Source organism: Gobio gobio (genome assembly GCF_949357685.1).
Source record: "Gobio gobio genome assembly, chromosome: 9".
Taxonomy (NCBI): domain Eukaryota; kingdom Metazoa; phylum Chordata; class Actinopteri; order Cypriniformes; family Gobionidae; genus Gobio; species Gobio gobio.
Genome location: NC_137115.1, coordinates 15,349,741 through 15,364,339, shown reverse-complemented (window position 1 = coordinate 15,364,339; position 14,599 = coordinate 15,349,741). Strand labels below are relative to the sequence as shown.

Below are 14,599 nucleotides of genomic sequence, written 5' to 3'. Positions count from 1 at the left end.
AATTAATACAAACATTCAGTAAAATATAATGGAAATTATTTAAATAAATAATGATATACTCAATAACCAATACATTATTCAATTTAAATAGCGACACAATCGGGCAAAAAACAATGACGCCATCTGTGGACTTCACGTTCCAAGCTCCTTTGGACCTCTAAAACTCTACAGCCTCTGATTGGTTGCGTGTTTCCAGTAGGCGGGAATAGTGGTTTATGGGCGTGCTCTTACCTTCCGATTAGCTGTTGTGGATGTCAATCATCAGGGCATTTCTAGTGTCTGGTTTCCTGTGTTACCGCCCTTGGGCTGAGACAGTGAAGACGGGTGCGGGAATTTCTTTGCTTTCCGACCAAGAATAGGTCAATAAAGGGTACAACACTCGCGGGAATTTTTCTAAGGTAAGAAATATGTTTCGTCCTCTCTCAGTGTGATGGTTACATTTAGGTAGAGGTTATAAATGTAGAGGTTTGTGTGCTTTAGGAGTTAGCTGGCTAAGCGCTCGAGCGCTGATATCCGTATGAGTGTGAGCAGATGGGCCAACAGTTTACGATATTACAATTATCCAAAACTATTGAATGAGATTATAATCATAGCACACAGAGCCTATTATATATACTCAGTAATATGTTAAACCGGACACATGATCAAAACTATTTAACACATGCTTCACTGATTTGATCATGGTAACACTTGAGACCATATGTGATATGGGCACCCATCATAATAAATCATACATGAACTGTAAAAAAACTACATACAAAATTAATTCTCAGTTGAATAAGAATATAGCTGGATTAAATCTCACAATGCATATTTGATATATGATTACTACGTCTTACATAAATGTCTTACTAGATTAGACATTTTGATAGTTATTAAAATCGGCTGTGTAAATGAAGTTTTGTATTATTGGCCACATTTACATAATGTAAATGATTTCTTAATGACAATGCTGAATTTAGATCCGTTCACAAGCATTGCAGACACTACAGCGTGCACGCGCTGATGCTGAGGATAATGCGGTCTCGTGCAGGTCATGGTTGCTGCTTAATTGTATGTTTATATAGTGACCTGTTATTATTATTATTATTTAGCTGTCTCGCACAGAGCGAGCGCAGCTGTGTGTGAGCTCTCGTGTCTCGTTATAACGGGTGTGGTCTCCACCCGGGGCGTGACTCTGCATCGTTTTACATGACTGACTCATGGGATTTGATGCATATAGTATAACACAATATGAGTTCATTGCTCACAAAGGCATTATGGAGTGAGAATGAAAACTTTTCACAAACGAGCATGTTCTGCTTTCAGAGATGATGATGGATGAATTAAAGAGCTCCTGACTGAGATCAGCAGAATACTCTTTTTCAGAATACTCTAGGGTCTTTGAAATTTGTTTTATCTGTCTATCTGTCTGTCTGTCTAGAGACTAATACAGCTATTCAGCTGCTGCTCCATTTATTATTCAGTTTTTAGACCTGTAGCTCTTTTCAGAAGCAATGTGGCGCTTCAATAGATGAATGCTGACAAGATGTGAGATGTAGCACTGGAACACTGGTGATGGGTGATCAAAGGTTTCTTTTCTTTCTGGATTTTAAAGGAGTAGTTCGCTTTAAAACGAAAATTACCCCATGATTTCTCACCCTCAGGACATCCTAGGTGTATATGACATTCTTCTTTCAGATGAACACAATCAGAGTTATATTAATAAATATCCTGGCTGACACTTCCTAGCTTTATAATGGCGTTGTCCATTAAAGGGTTAGTTCACCCAAAAATGAAAATTCTGTCATTAATTACTTACCCTCATGTCGTTCGACACTCGTCAGACCTCCGTTCATCTTCGGAACAGAAATGAAGATATTTTAGTTGAAATCTGATGGCTCTGAAAGGCCTCCATTGGCACAATGGCACTTTACACTCTCAAGACCCTTGAAAGGTACTAAAGACGTCATTACAAAGTCCATCTCACTACAGTGGTTCTAAAATAACTTTATGAATCGGCGAGAATTGTTTTTGTGCGCAAAAAAACCCCTAAATAACGACTTGCATAGTGATGACGATTTCAAAACACGGCATCATGAAGCTTCGAAGCGTTATGAATCAGTGAGTCGAATCATGATTCGGATCGCGTGTCAAACCGCCAAACTGCTGAAATTTGGCCATTCAAACCGCTGATTCGACTCGCTGATTCATAACGCTTCGAAGCTTCATGATGGCGTGTTTTGAAATCGTCATCACTTTGTAAGTCGTTATTTAGGGGTTTTTTTGCGCACAAAAACTATTCTCGCCGATTTATAAAGTTATTTTAGAACCACTGTAGTGAGATGGACTTTGTAACGACGTCTTTAGTACCTTTTAAGGGTCTTGAGAGTGAACCGTGCCATTGTGCCAATGGAGGCCTTTCAGAGCCATCAGATTTCAACTAAAATATCTTCATTTCTGTTCCGAAGATGAACGGAGGTCTTACGGGTGTCGAACGACATGAGGGTAAGTAATAATTAATGACCGAATTTTCATTTTTGGGTGAACTAACCCTTTAAGTTTGAAGCTTAAAAAAAGTGCATCCAATCCATCATAAACATATTCACACGGCTCCGGGTTGCCTTCTGAAGCGAATCGATGAGGTTTTGTAACAAAAATATCCATATTTAACTTTCTAAAGTAAAATATCTAGCTTTCACCAGACCGCTTTCCGTATTTAACTGCAGAAAGTGTAACCGCTCTCGCAGTTCGAACTGTTTGCGCTACGTCCAACGGTGTGCCAGTTACGCCTGTTTCACGCATACTCCGTCTGCAGTGCATATGCGGTGTGTGTTGCAGTACGTATGCGATGCAGGAGCCGCTCGCACTGTTGTGCTATCACATATGCCGCGATTGCAGTGCGTAACTGATCCTGGGCTGTATACCACAAACACAGCATTTATTCATTATTTTTTATTTCAAATCCAAAAGTTGTTAGGCTACTGAATAGGGATGTCACAAGTACCGGTACTTCGGTACCAAGTCGGTACTGAAATTATAGAAATGTGGCGATACCAGCATTTCTGTAGTACCGACTCCCACGTTACCCGCAGCTGCGTTCAGTGGCTTCCGTGTTTATCTAAGCGCAGGGCTCCAGACTTTAGCCGAATATATACTAGTGTCTGTGAATATTAAACTGCAAAATACTATTTAAATATTACTCCTGCATGTTCTGCGTCTCTCTGAATGACGGGCTGTCGGGCGATGCGCAGGCGCGCACGCACACTTATAGTGTAACTATATGAGGACCCGAGCGCGTAAGCCGTCACTTCATGAGAATTTACTGTTTCATTTGTGAAAACTGTCATATCATGAAGACCTCAAAGGTCTTCACGGCAACCCGTCAAAATAAAAGTTTGGTTTAAATTTTTTTTAATTGGCAATATATTAGGCTACTGTTGTAGCCTACAGTAGATTTAGCTACGTCTCTATGTAATAATAATGCGTCTCTACTAATAATAATAATTATGCCTAGATGGTTGATTATTTTTCACTTGATTTTTTTTTTTAACAATGTTTACTTTTAAACAGCATACAGCCTTTAAATGTTTATGTATTATTTACTTATAATGATTATCATCATAAATAATAAACTTAATACATTTAATTTTTTTAAAGGGGTGGTAAAACACATTCTTTCAAAGGCTTGATTGTGTTTGTGCGGTGCACTGTAACGTGTTCATGCTTCGTTTTTAAAAAATTGCATTTTTTCATATATTTTACCTTTATTCTACACTGCGCTGTCGCTCCTTGTAAAAACGGTCTGATGGTTTCCAGGTTGTATGAAGCCAGTCCCTCAAAAATATGCAATGGGCTCAGATTGGTTAGCTGGCCCCGTGTGTTGTGATTCGCTAACCGCCTAGTGCACGTTTGTCGGAAACGTCACGCCCCTTACCTTTACCAGTAGACTGTGCTTTGGGTAGTTTTAGAAACAATGGCGTCAATAAAACCATACCAATTTGAGCCCGAATCAGACCCAGACAATTTTAGTGAAGATGATCAAGCAGAACCTGTTCAGTCCTCAAGAGTAAAGACTGCGGATCTATAGTGATCGCTACTGAATGGCACTGTTACTTTTGTATTTTTAGAACGATTATAGCCAAATCTCTGTCGCAAGAACTATTAACCCAAAACGAACACTACACATTGGCTTTACTAGTAGCCAAATCAAACACAGAACCATGTTTAGCATGCCTGTAGGTAGGGCTGGGCGATATGTGAATTTTTTGGGGGGGATAATCGCCTTCAAAAATATCGCGATATTTGATAATATCGTCTACTCCGCACTGACCTCGCCCACGCGCGCCATTGCTCATGTCTGTGTCAAAATTTTCCAGGCATAAAATGGAGGACAACGGCTTCATATCAAAGAAAAGATGCACACCGGTAATTTGGCAGTATTATGGATTTAAAACCAAATGCAAATGGAGAACCAGCGGATCCAACAGAGGCTATCTGCAGGCTGTGCAAAAAAAAAGTATCAAAAAAAAAAAATGCGCAGCCCACTAATCTCCGCTGCCATATCCACATAGGCTACACCATCCAGTGTAGCGGCCTCATTTGAGCCCCGCTCTGCAGCCGCTTCTCAAAGCGGGAAAAGTTCTAGTTTAACTCAGATTGCTTCTGCGTTCGCTTGTGGAAAGAAGTACGATAAATCCAGTTTAAAATGGAGACAGTGCACTCTAGCTGTGACCCGTTTTCTGGTTAAAGATATGATGCCTCTTAGTCTTGTGGACCAGGCAGAATTCTGGTCCATGCTTCAAACTTTTGACCGGCAGTATGAAGTACCCAGTCGGAATTATTTCTCAAGAACAGCTATTCCACAGCTGTATAATACAGAGAAAACTGAGGTTATGACTAACATCAGTAGCGCGGATTAGCCTACGTCGCTCTTACGACGGATATGTGGTCGAGCAGCAATACGATGACACCACACCTTACATGTCAATTACTGCTCATTACATAGACAAAAACTGGGTACTACAATCAAACTGTCTCGGAACGATTTATGTGCCTGAGAGCCACACAGCAGATTATTTGGCAGATAGCTCTTGGAGAGTGTAGGGCGTTTTCACACCTGAAAGTCCGCACCAAGGTCCGAACCGAAGTTCATGTTTTGATAAATTTTATACATTCGGTTAGTTTTGGTTTGGTTTCACATTCCAATTATTCGAGCGAAGAACTTAACATGACACACTTGCGTCCACTCGTCTTCATCTATGTGGGACATTGATTGGTTTGTAAACGGATGCGTCTTTGACAAGAGTGAATGAACGGACGCATATCGTTGCCACTATTGAACACTGCGCATTGCTGGACTATTTTCGTTACGTTTAAAAGTGGACATTTCAAGCTTTATATAAACATATTTCTCATGTTTGTGAGACAAGTAGCTGCTGAGTTTGGGTTTATTTGAGACACGCTCAAGTTCATGCGCAAAGCATGTGATCGCTCCCGCAATTAGGCTATTGTCTGCTATAGACTATTTGCTTCTTATTTATTAAATCCAGGCAATTATCTGATTAAACGTTGATTAAAATTAAGATACAATTTATACAAAACGAAATTCACATTAAAGAAGGGCTTTCTAAGCAAAATCATGCAAAATTTTGTGTCTAGAAACCTGCATTAGATTGTTGCGTTAATGTTTTATAAATGCATAGGTTCAATTAAATAACGTGGTGTTTAGATTATATTTTATTTCTGAGAACTAGCCTAATGTATTTTAAAAAAATGAAAACATATTTGTTTTAATTTTGAATGATAATTTAGATTTTTGATGATTTTAATGATTTTTTTAAAAATGCATGGCAACTGCTAAGACAATTAAATAACGTTGTGTTTGGATTATATTTTATTATTAAGGTGTCTAATTAAAAAAAAAATCAATTGTTTTAATTTTGAATGATGATTTAGTTTTTTGAAGATTTTACTGATGATTTAAAAAAAATGCATTTATGATTTTCATACGCAACTGTTAAGACATGCTGGGTAAACCACATTTACGGTGTTTTACAGATCACCTGCATAAAGTTATTTTGAGGTGATGTTTGTTTACCCATATTTTGATTTTTTTTTAAAAACGTTTTGAATATGTTACTGATAAAAGCAATTTGTCTAAATGATTGAATATCGTTCGCATTGTGTCCTGAATATTTTTTTTTTTTCAAAGGTTTCGCTCTCTCGTTTTATTTTTAGCGTTAGTATTTTAAATGTTCCAGGTTAAATGTTCCAGGTTTACATGTTTGATTAATATTTGTATTATTAATAGGCTATTCTATTTATAATTTAATAGCCAATAATATTTTTAGAGCTGTTTAAAACATTTAGTCAAGCCAACCTATGTCTCGTTAATTTGTAACGTGCTTCTCTTTGCGCACAACCACAACCAACATCTTATCCATATACTTCAATGTTTTGCTTTAACACATATAGGCTACTGTAGCTATGCATCAAAACACTAAAAAGGTAAGTGTATGGTAACTACTAAGCTATTTATAATGTATTTGGCAACGCAATGTCCTGTGAGTTTATCAGTCGTCATTTTTATGATACTGTGAATTATCGTCTGATAACACTGACTGTTATCGACATCGAGATATTTGCGAGACATCGTCGATATGCCATAATATCGTCATATCGCCCAGCCCTACCTGTAGGTAAACAATACATAAAAGCTCTAATCAAAGAATAATTTACACAAATGACAAGTTCGCTGTTGAGATTTAAAAAAACGTTTGTAACGTTAGGCGTTTGTCGGATAACGTTAAGTATGAATGAGCATTTAACAAACTGGTCCCTAGGAAGGCTGAACAAAGTGGACCTGCAATCCGGATGAAAATAACAGTGTTTCGTCGGCACTGCGGCAACAACACTCCAGCCTACTAACTATACCACAACAACGCTTCCCCGCGGCGATACAAAATGGCCTCGCCCCCCCCCCCCCCCCCCCCCCTTATTTAATATTCTCGGAGGAGGGGTTTATGTAAATATTGGGGCTGGTGATGTCAGAGACCCTGGATGAATGTCTACCGGCCGTTTGCTGTAGTCCTTATAAATTGATTTCTTTAAAAGCAAATATCTCCCTTTGCTTTAAACATTGAACGTTGTAACTTTGCAGATGTTGTTTATGCTCAAACAGCAACATTATACATTTGTTTGTAATTCATTTTTCTCTTCCTGAAATGGCACATTAAAGAGCGCTTGTCTAAAGTAACGATTGCTTGTTGTACCTCTTACGCAATAAACATTTCAAAATAACCCACCCTCCATCTGGGTTCCATAAGCCTTGGTCTCTGTCTCTCAGAGGAAGTGCTGGGTGAGAGAGAACCGCAGAAAGATTCTCAATGTTGTCACTCTCAGGAGCCCAGCTAATTTTAGCCTTTTTCCCTTTCTAGAGTAATGAAGCAGAACTACATTTCCTCTTTTAAATTGAATTTGCGTGAATACAGAACCAATATTGACACCAGTAAGTCAATATTAAACATTAACTTTAAAAAGTTTGAGTTCAATTTTCAACATTTTAAAAAAACTGAGTGTGTTGAAATTTCTTATAATGCTACTCTGTGCATTCGCTCGGCAGCTACTATGAGACACTTGTTGCACAATGCAGTAAGCTAGATCAATATTAGGCATGCTAAAACATGGTATTTGCAGTAAATCATGAAAACGAGATTTAAACAATAAGACTGTGTTGAGATCTATAACAGTGATTAGTTTGCTGTCAATGAATGTGTCCAAACAGTTGCTCATCTGTTTGATAAAACTCATAATATATTAACGTGTTTGGTGTTTCCATGGTTTCTACAAGATAAAATCGAGGGTAACGCGGGTATGATGTCATTGATAGGCGACGCACAGACACGGTCTGTGTCCTTGTTAAAATTGCTTATTTCTCTGGATTTAAACATTATTGGAAACATTTGGGATAATGTGTACACACGTCAACAAAATATATAACACTGTTCTAGTGGTTTTTGGATATTTTAATAAAAAAATCGTACTTATTGTGCCTTTAATGTATTAAAAAATAAAATGGAGAAGTTATTTTTAATTGTAAGAATATTTTACAACAATAAATGAGTTGGTTATCATAATACACTTCTTTCAGAAACATTAAAAGTCTTACTAACCCCAACATTTGAATTGTAATGTACTGTATATCATGTAAGGCTTAGAAATAACTAACATTAAAAATCTATACAACCTAAAATAATCAACACTACAAGCTACAACTCAGTTATACTTTATTTTAAGGTGCCCTTGTTACAATGTGAAATTAGGGTTAAGGTTAGGTGTACGGTTAGTTTTAATAATGCATAATTTACTGTTTTTACTATAGTAAGTATTAAGTACATGTAAGATGTGTAACAGGGACGCTGTAAAATAAAGTGTTACATACAACTCTACAACAGTGTAGGCATCAAAACAATAAAAATGTAGTGTCTATGAATGAAGATAAAGTTACTTTGAAAGTAACATTAGGAAAGGTTGTATAATCAAGCTTTGAACCAAACTATTTTTTAATCAATAAAAACAACAACAACTTCTTGTCATTCTGAGCTCCATTCTGAGCTGATGTCTTGTTCTTCTCTGTCGTGGTTGTGACCTTTTGCCCTCTCTTTTCATCCTTATTATGGGTTTGTCCCGTAATGCACTTACAGCAGACAAGAGGAAGGAGCGGGACTGGCTTCCTCTGTATTTTGTCTGTCTGCCGGATTAAGAGGTGTTGATAAGGTTTGTCTGATGGACAGTCACAGAGAATAACTTGCATAACTAGATTTGATATTTTCTAAAGAGAGAGTGATGCAAAAGTCTCAGAGATGAGGCTGCTGGTGCTTTTCCAGTGCATGGTATACGGCTCGGTCGGTACGCCTCACTTATCACCTCAGTTAAGGTTCCAAGCGAGCCGTACCGATACTAAAATGTGTAAACACTGCAGATCACTGATTGGTCAGAGAGGATCGTAACCAACAGTGTCATTGGATTTGCGAAACAAGGCCCCAAACCCTCTAGAAGCAAACTTCTTCGCCTCGCAGTGAAAAACATCCACATGCCGAGAATCAAGAACACCATTCCATAGATATGCTCCATTGCTCATGTTGTGCGTTTGTTTGTCGCGTTTACGATTATGACACAGCAGTAGAGGTGGCGCAACTATAATGATCAGTCTATAATCCCACCCACTTTGAAGCGGTACTAAACTGCAGTGGATAAGCAAACCGAGCCATATCACACAGTGGAAAAGTGCCACTAGTGGCTGATTGTTAGATTGTACTGGTTGCTAGGTAGTCTTAAGGCGGGTACACACTGTGCGATTTTCTGTGAGAAATGTACATTTCAAAGATGATTAAAGACACGTAAACCATCATTAATAAAAAAAAAGAACAAATAATTCTACAAGCAATAGCACAAATATATAAATGCAATAGAACAAAGATATAAATGAAATAATCAGTAGTTTTCAGGTACATGCATTTAATAATCAAATGTAAAACAAAACTGTATATAATCTTCACTGTACAAATTACATAAAGGTTAAAAGTAACCTTTTTTGTAACCTGTTTAAAAATAAATAAATAAATATGTGTAGCGTATTTTTTTTAACCATGCAGCAAATGTTTCTTGAAAACAGTGATTTACTGTCATTAATGGTTAACCGGTTAATTGTGAGTAGGGCTGTCACTTTACGTTCGAAAATCGATTGCACAAACCGATCGGACCAGCCATCACAAGTTTCGAAAACGAAAATAGGGAATCGATTTTAACCAAATATGTATGAACGAATTAAACAAATAAAAAAAGTTGTTAACAGGTATTATTAATATGTTGAAATATGTTTTTAAAACTTGCATGAGGTCATATGGTGACAATGCTGTGTGCGTAGAAAAGAATGAGCGCTATTTCCTCCAGAATGGAGAGCAGCTTTCTCATTCCTCTCAGCGCCGCTCGCTCAACCCGACATGCCCTTTGTGACATGCTGGAACAAATATAGGTCTATCTGAAATAAATGGCTATAGGGCTGCCCCAACTAAAGCTTTTTTCGTAGTAGGGTAGTAGTTGTTCATTTAAGCCGTTGTTCACGCGAAGCCAGCGCCTCCATGTCATTGTATGCATCGGTAATGCCTGCATAGCCTAAGTGTCGGTTACGTTCAATTAAAAAAACACATGGCCTGTTCGCAAGCTAAGTTAATTCAAAGTTTCATTTTGAACGGTTGAATAATTACGTCAAATTACTATCCACACGAACTTCACATTCAGTGTAGGCTAGTAAATTTTTAAGCTTTATTTTCAACCTCTTTTCGTGGGCTACAATTTTTTTTGTTGTTGTGGAATTTATAATCGTAAACACAGCCATGTTAAAGTCTGTAGCTAATGTTTTTCTTTGACGTTATGGCAGTCCACTCTGCCTGTTTTTTTCCCAGAATGTTGCACTCCTGTTTGTCATTGTGCACAAAATAAATCATCAGAAATATTGCTGACTTGTGCGTCTCAAGCGCTCTCTTTACTTTCATCCTAATGCCCGTTAGTTGTCCGTGGATTGGCGTAGGCTATATTTAGCGTTGAAAATGAAAACGTCATTTAAAATCGATTTTTAGAATCGATTCAATGAACACTTGTGTCTCAAAAATCGAACAGGATTTTTTTTACAGCCCTAATTGTGAGTATCCTTAATACGATTCTTTTTCGTATTTGGACGTGTTCAGGAAAAGGAAAGAGGCTTGTGGTTAAGGATCTCAGTTTGATCTAAGGGACAGCCCAGGCTCAAAAGGGATACTGAATTCGTTCCAGTTTTAGCACCATTTAGCCATAAGCCACATTAGCCCCTGTTTTCTTCTGGTTTAAGTGTTGCTTTGTCTTCTACAGTAACAAGAAACATTGTGAGTAGGGAATCCTTCAAATCAATGCATTCGCTTTTTAGTCAGCTGCTGCTAGTATGTAACTTCCTTGATGCACGTTTGCATGTTTAATTGGAAGTTAATGTGAACATTATGGATCTTTACCTTGTGAGGGTCTTCTACACCTCATCTTAAGACTGAGAGTTAAGCTGACACCAATCCTGCTGAGAAGCCCAATGGCATTTTACCGGATTTACCACAGGTTTTTCTTAGTATTAGCGGAAGTCTACTTATCCATTAAGCACTCATAAGTTAGATTGAGTTGAACATAAAGTCTTTCTGTGTTTTGTTATAGCATTTGGCTCAACACAATAACAACACTGAATTTAAAACTCTTCATGAAAAACACTGATGCTATTTCATTGATGGATCGGCGCACGGCTTGAATTCTCTCTCTGCTTTGGCTGAAGCGCCGGTTAAATACAGCTCCTTCCATCATTAATACAGCGTTTTATTCCAATGCCACAGTCTGATTTAATGCTTTTGTCCACCTTCACATTTACTCTAAACTATTTAACAACACCAGAGGTTAAATTGGGCCGGAGCGCACCGGAGCGCAGCTCCGCCTCCTCAGGTCCACAACACACCCTGCTGGAGCTCAGCTCCGTCTCCTTCAGCACGAAATATTATTATTAGACTTTAATTATTGTTCGTCTCCTGACAAATACAGGCTATATGGAATTATCAGATGCCATAAGGCATTAATCGCTGCGTTCTCTGGTTCAGCACCGCGCCAACAGCCATTAAGGTAAACCCGTCACAATTCTAACAGTGAGTTACCATGGAAATCCGCGAACTGCTAGAGCAGCGGTCGGGAACCTATGGCTCGCCAGGTCTCTCACACTTTACCAACATATCTAACATTTACTAACATGATCGATAAAAATATTAGACACACGCATCAACAGAGATCCGTTCTCTGCAGAAAAAAGCAGCCAATTACAATTCCCTTGTTGTGCAGCCTACCGAAGTTAATGACAAGTTTATCATAATATTCAAGTTGTGTGTTCAGTGCTGTTCGCGAGTGTCATGATAAAATAAACAATAAAAGCATAATAAGTCACGAAAGACAACTGAATTACTGACAGGATGCTGTGCGCGCTCCGAGCGCAACACGGACAAACGGACAAGCATTCTAGCCTTTGTCTTCGGTTGCGCGCCTAAACGGCCAAATAAACACAGAAATATAGGCTATCAAAAGTATTCGAGTATTCACATAAACATAGTAGATGTAAGCACTGTGGGCGTTCACACACACGAAGAGGATTTATACTCATCATTTGGCCAACCTCACAGTGAGAGCCCTGCACAATTAATTCCATATTGCAACTTATTTATTGTTTGCTGCATAATTGTTTGTTTTTAGTTGTGGACCTAATAATTACTATTGTTGACATTTTATTGGGAAAAAAAAAGCTTTTTAATAATAATTTTATATAATTTTTGATTGTGGCTCTTTTGGAAAAATGCATTTAACAAAAATGAAAAAAAAAAATGGCTCTTTGGTCAAAAAAAGTTCCCAACCCTTTTCAGGGACACTCATCTTTAGGGGAGTATTGTCAAATAATCGACTGCCCACTGACAAGCTATTTATTATTCATTTTTTGGCCTTCAAACTTATTAAAAATGCACATAATGTAGATCAGAGAAATCAAATTTTTCTCGGGGGAGCATTCCCCCGAACCCCCCTAACTACCTCAAATTTGGGACTTCACTGATTTAAAAAAAAAACCTGCTTGTGGTCCTAAGTGAACTGTAAAGTATTTCTCTTTGTTTGAATAACTCAACTCTAACTTACACAGTAATACTGGAAAAAGAGCCCCTTTGGTGTAAAAACACATTAAGTATTTTTCCGGCGCGATTTTGAATGACCATTCACCGTAAATAAGGGCTCCCCCTCCCTACAAAAGCCAATTTAACCACTGAACAACACTGACTGCTAGGTTTAGTTTCATTACTCACTCAGTCAGAAGAGCTCAAGTAAAGTTATAATTGAAACAAAGAAATTCTGTAATTGCAGGATCTATGAATAAACTATAATCTTGTGCTGTGGTATTTCCCAGGGTTTGTCATTACATACTTTGGCAACATCTAATTTGTGTTTAGGACGCCCTTTTTTTAGTCTTTGAATTGTTGGCCAAAAGGACAATTTATTCATGAACTGGTCAATAAATGACATCAGTTATTCCTGCAGTATTTTTGGTTGCTGGAATTTCCTCACGTTTTATTGGTCTGATGGCTGACTTGAGCTGGCAGGGCTTTATTTAGGCTTCCCTGTCTAAAACCGCAACCTTAGTCACAATTCGCAACCCAAAAATCAAGACCCTTTTTGCTGTGTCTAGCTGAGTGTTCCACTCAAGATTACAGCAATGATGTTGATTCATATCTTTACTGAAACACTGCAGCCTGACGAAGTAGCTGAGGAATTTGGAGATGGTGCAGTTCTGCAGGGGAGTGAAGTTCAAAGGTCAAGGTGTTTCCATATGGGAATGAGATTAAGAAAATTAAGATCTAGCCTGAGGTTAAAGGTCATGAGTGGGAGGTTTACATGGGGAGCATCTGTCAGATATCACACAGAGGACATAGTATCAATTCAGTAATCTCTCTCTCTCTCATTGATTAGTGGAAAAATGTTAGTTATGTAGGCTAATGTTAGTCTATAAATGTGTGTACTTATTACAGAGTGATTGTGCATTTTCATTCAGCCGGTCTGCCGTTTTTTTTAATGCATTGGTCTGAACAGACAAATGCACTCTGAACTGATTGTGTCCGCATTTAGCCTCTTAAAAAAAAAAATTCAACATATAAATCATGCAAAATGTAAATGATTTTAATTCTGCTTGGCGCATAGTGCATCAATCTTCTATTGGTCACACGTTTTCACATGATACAAATTCGCAGGTCAGAGTTTGACTGGCCTATGAATTTGGAACCCAGTAAACGCAGTAATATTCACACAAGCATTAGTTTCCTGTCTCCCACATTTGCATTCGTATGAAAGTCAATGGAACGATCAGTGTGTGACAAGCCCCTTAAGTGGCCACTTCAACTTCCGGTGCAGCGCAGTGTATAGAAGATAAAGCTGTTACACGACAGCCTTCGTGATCAATTCTGATTTATTGCTCAGTTCTGATTATTTTTATTTTTTTGTATAGCTGTTCACTGTGTTGTTTTAAATGTGGCTAATATCAGATTCCAGTGTGAACCGATCATGGTCCTTAACTGACTAGGGATGGCTCGATACCACAATTTTGCCTTCGGTATGGTTAGGCATGTCACGATAACAAATTTTGCTGGACGATAAATTGGCCAAGAAATTATTGTGATAAACGATAATATTGTCGTTCTGAGGCCATTTTCATCTAAAATAATGATAATGGCATAATAATGCAGGTACATCTTTTCAAAGATCAATAAACTTTTATTTCTAAAGACTATTTAACACTGAAAGCGGAAAGCATTTTAAATATCCACAATAAATGACCAAAACGTAAATCTAATGCATAAATATAGATACATTTAAATGTAAAACAACCAAAACAAAAAAAAGCAATGGACTCTCAGTCTGTTAACAAAAAATGCACTTGAATAAAAAGCTGGGAAAACTTTAAACAATCTTTACATAACCCCATTATAATAAATGTTATTTTTACCTGTGCCTTCCCGGTTACATTTCTTAT

General features: G+C 37.8%; 1 protein-coding gene across 2 annotated transcripts in view; it reads left to right on the top strand.

Moving 5' to 3' along the window:
- Window positions 1–265: 265 nt before the first annotated feature.
- The window catches only part of tmod2 (tropomodulin 2), a 58,935-nt gene continuing 44,601 nt past the window's right edge, over window positions 266–14,599 (top strand). For both annotated transcript variants that reach the window (XM_079825925.1, XM_079825926.1), the window contains exon 1: window positions 266–398. The gene's annotated coding sequence lies outside the window, so the exon portion shown is untranslated. The remainder of the gene's footprint in view (window positions 399–14,599) is intronic.